General features: G+C 35.9%; 1 long non-coding RNA gene across 1 annotated transcript; it reads left to right on the forward strand.

Annotated features, from left to right (window-relative positions):
- Window positions 1–2,456: 2,456 nt before the first annotated feature.
- Window positions 2,457–4,261, forward strand: LOC113297054. Its single transcript, XR_003333260.1, has 4 exons — window positions 2,457–2,542; window positions 3,770–3,842; window positions 3,940–4,009; window positions 4,211–4,261. It is a non-coding gene; the product is annotated as an uncharacterized LOC113297054 (long non-coding RNA).
- Window positions 4,262–4,720: the final 459 nt, after the last annotated feature.

Below are 4,720 nucleotides of genomic sequence, written 5' to 3' on the forward strand. Positions count from 1 at the left end.
ATTTGAAGTTCAAATCGGCACTGAGTTTCATATTTACCGATTTCGATGATTTATCCTGCTAAGTTTGAAGTCAAAACCCTCCCGGAGCTTCTTAGTTCATAGTTTGTTATGCCGTTATACCATATTTGAAGTTCAAATCGGCACTGAGCTTCATATTTACCGATTTCGATGATGTATCCTGCTAAGTTTGAAGTCAAAACCCTCTCGGAGCTTCTTAGTTCATAGTTTGTTATGCCGTTATACCATATTTGGAGTTCGAATCGACACTGAGCTTCATATTTATCTATTTCGATGGTGTATCATGCGATGCTTGAAGTCAGAACCCTCTCGGAGGTTCTTGGTTCATAGTTTGTACATCGTTAAACCATATTTAAAGTTCGAATCGACACTGAGCTTCATATATATCGATTTGGATGATGTATCCTTCTAAGTTTGAAGTCAGAACCCACCCAAAGCTTCTTGGTTTATATTTTATACATCATTATACCACATTTGAAGTTCATGACCTGTATGACTAGTCAAAATTTCCTCAAGACCTATGTGGCTAGTCGAAATTCAAATCGGAAGCATAAAGAAAAAGCACAAAAGCACGAAGAGAAAGCACAAACAAAACACACTTTCTTATTTTTTCTGCTTCCTTCCCATATATGTTTGGAATTTTTTTTTATAATTGAAGGTCGATAATAATATCTTAAATTTATTGATATATTTTTTGGATTTTTTTCATATGGAAAATTGATAATAAAATGGAATGCACGAGTTTGAACTAGCACAAAGAGAAACACAAAAGCTTCTCAATCCGTATGAGCATCCTAAAATGAATCTATACCGTCCCTTAATTTCTGCAATCCGTATGAACATCCTAAAGAGAATCTACACCATCCAAATTCTTTCACATAATTTTTTTTGTTTTTTGTTTCTCATTTCCCTTGGCTCATTTTCCATCTCTTATCTTCCTCTCTAACACAGAAAACCCTATGATCAAACCTTGACCCAAACTTATCACCGTCCAAAACCTTTTAGACAAAATTAAAGCTTCATGTCTCTCTCTTCCCCCCCTCTTAACACACAAAAGAAACCCTAACTCTCAAATGTTCCTCCGGCTTCATTCGTTCACTGATTCATTCTCTGACTACCACCTCTGAATCCCCTTCTTTCTCACTCTCTCTGTAAAAAAATTTGCTGAAGTAGTAAATGGATCTTTCACAAGACCTAAAAATTTGGATTCCACATAAGACCTAAAATTCAGAGAGATTTATTTTTCTCATCATTATTTATGTTTAATTTTCTTCATCTGAAACTAATGGCGGCTTCATTACCGATTTTGGAAACCGGTGAGGAGATGCAGAAATTCAGAGATGAAATTGGTGGCTATGAAACAGGCTGTTGCTGCTGATGGAAGAATCAAGAAACGGGGTTTGTTTGAATTCTTATTACATGAGATTTTGTGTCACTGATTTGAATTTGGTCGCTGTTGAAGACATTGATGTTTGGGGATTCCTTTTGATTCCTAGGGTTTTTTTGTTCCTCTCTCTGTTGTAATCACTCAATATCTTTTGCTGCATATATCCCTAATTGACATCAGCCTTGTCTGGTAACATTGAGTCAGTCCCTGATGTCACATTCATTATATCTACATGTTGTGTTTCTGGTCACTCTTGTTTTTTCCTTTTTTATATTATTGTAAATTCACATAAGATATTTCTTAAGAATAATCATTAGTAAAGCTCGGAGGGTTGATTACTTGAATTAACAGTCGTTTCTTGGATTCAAAATTCGGATAGAGTTTTGAGGCCAGATTTTGTTAGTTGTCTTAATAGATTATTGTATGTTATATTATGGTTGTGCCAACCTAGAGGATTCCCTGTCAACTGCTGAAATCTATGCCTGAATAGCTTAGAACCTAAACTACTGCTTTCTGCCCATTGTTCCATGAAGTTTTTTTGAACAATGAAAATAGTTAAATATATGCAGAAACATGGAAATTAGATGCCTCTATGCAGATCACTAGCCGAACCCCTTTTTACCATGTTGCTGCATTATTTTCTCTAGTTACATTTGGTATAAGCCGCTTCTAAATGAAGACTAGACTGGGCATTTCGTGAGTCAATTTTACAACTTGCTTTTTGCTGGACTTCTTCACACCTCCCATACAGTGGAAGGTTGATTCGGCTGTACTTTGAATAGTGTCTACCCTATTTTAGTATGTGTAAGCAGTTTCTTAAGAAGCTTATAATTTGTCCTTTTTTTTATCACTCACCAATTTTTCTCTTTTGGCATCTACGGCAGTGAGTTAGCCTTCCATTCTCTGGTCAAGTAATTCAAGCCAAAGCCTTCAATGGAGACAAAGAGGGTCTCGAGGAAGGTGGGGATGAGCACAATGGTATTATCTGCGTAACCTGCGGTCAGAACTTTCCCATGGGATGAGTTTTTCTATTGCCGAGAAATCTGTTGATTAGACGGAGAAGTGGGAATATAGGGATGAACTTGTAATTCTACAGCTTGTACCAACAAGAGAGTGTACCATTGGGACAGCCTGCAGGTTTGTTTTTCTCTTAATAGGGCTCAACTTATATCTCCTTCAGTATTTTATAATTCTTAGTAAGGATGAAATCTTGCTTGTGTCTCCCTCGCTACATAATGTCCAGATTCTTTTTATGTGTATGTCCTGTTTCAATGTTTGACAGCTTGACTAGTACATACCAGATAATTTGGAGCCTCGCACTGCCTTATTTCCAGGGTTACCATGACTAATAGATTTGTGATGTTCATCTATATATTTCTAGTACATGCTAAAGGATTTGGAGCCTAGCACTGCCTTATCTCCAGGGTTGACCTGACTAGCAGATTTGTAGTGTCCAATTATTCGATATGATGTCACAAAATTAGACCAGTCTTATGGTGAACATTAAGTCAATGTTTGATATTTATTGTATTTTCTGATCATGCTTTTTTTTGTGAGGTCGACCGTATTCTGTAAACGCTAGAGAGATGATGTTGACATGGCTTATAGGGTTGTGGATCACCATGTAAGGTTGTTCATCGAAGCTTCACTTCCTTAAAAAAAAATCAAAGCTTCACAGATGATTTCAAGTAAAACTCATCAAGGTTTGTCGTTTCTGCTCACACTAACACTGCTAGAAATCCCGTAGGAAGAAAGATGACTATTCTAGGTCTGTAAGGAGGTGGTGTACTATCAGAACATTGTTTCTGACTGATTACTCCTAGTGGAGTTGATTTTGTTCAATCGCTTGCAACATATATTTTCTTGGAAATATGTTCTGAATAGAGTGTCACCATATTAAACTCACATATATGATGTTGCTGGTGCTCAAGAATGTGATCATGGAAGTTCATTTCACTAAGTAAAAAAGGTATAACTTAATCCAACTTGCTTGTGTGTATCTGAAAAATGAGATGAATTGCTGTTAGAGCTCTTGCCTGTTTGTGATCCCAATGAGAATGTCTTTCTGTTGATGCTGCTTTTTTTTTATTTTATATTTAGTATCGCATTTTCTGGGCTTACGAAACTGGGTGTTAGGGTAACGTCTTCAACTATTATTCGGTGTTCACCATGTATAAATGTCCTACATATTGTGTATGTTACTGTATTTTGTGTTCAGTTGAACACATACTTCGGCCATTACATCTTTGTCTAAATCTCTGAGCCACTTGTCATATTTTGACTTGTATGCGCGATTCACAAAATTTATCATTATGCTTATGACCTCGGGTGCTGATTTTTATTTTCTTTTTCATTTCATATTAGGAATCTGACTATGTTCCTGAACCTGTTGAATTGTTACCAAGAGAATTTATTGAGGTTGCCACACCTGGGAAAGGTCTGCGTGCTGTTCATGTTTTTGAATAGTCTTGCTTCTTGGGTTAGATGTGTTGTTATCTGGAACTGGTGTCTGAAAATTTATTCTTTAATGGCAGTGCAAGAGGCCGAGATGGATAGAGCAAAGGAGGCAACCTGATCTGAGTCCTGACGAATCTGGAATCAAGAGTAAGAATTCTTTTCCTCGTTCTTAATTGGTATAAGAAATGCAAACTCACAATACTTATGTAATAATTTGACCTTGAGGATTAACTAAAACAATAGTTTGACCTTGAGAATTAACTAAAACACGTCCTCCTCTATATAAAAAAATAAGCCTGATATTCTATATTCACATACATCATCTTGTAAATTGTAATTTCTCTCCAGACGATTGCATCAGAGGATTCAGGGTGTCGAATATCCAGGGAAGGTGAGAGGTACTTGATACTTTTAGGGAATTATTACTTTTTGTAAATTTTTTACTTAGGTGGTTTACCAGAATCTAAAATCTACTTTTATGTAATGGCAACAGGAAAAACATAACACATGCCCAGTTTGTAGACATGAACTTCCTACAGATAATAAAGCGTATGAGAGCTGGAAAGAGTGAGAAAGAGGCTGAAAAAGCGTAAAGGTATGCCGCAAATTATGTATGTTGAGACTTAATTAACTTAAGATAATAAACAAACTTGGGTCTTTGTATAGCAGTTTACCGAATTTTTAAAAGCAATTGTAATAGATGTAGCAGAACCAATAATGGTGTTACTATCAGAGTTTACTCTTGTTTATATAAAATCTTAAGATTCGATAACTGGTTCAATTCTAATTATAGTCTTGATTAATTTTTTATGGATGGTTATTTAGGTGAATTTTGCTACAAATGATAAAAGAGGGGGC

The sequence above is a fragment of the Papaver somniferum genome, chromosome 1 (assembly GCF_003573695.1).
Source record: "Papaver somniferum cultivar HN1 chromosome 1, ASM357369v1, whole genome shotgun sequence".
Lineage (NCBI taxonomy): Eukaryota > Viridiplantae > Streptophyta > Magnoliopsida > Ranunculales > Papaveraceae > Papaver > Papaver somniferum.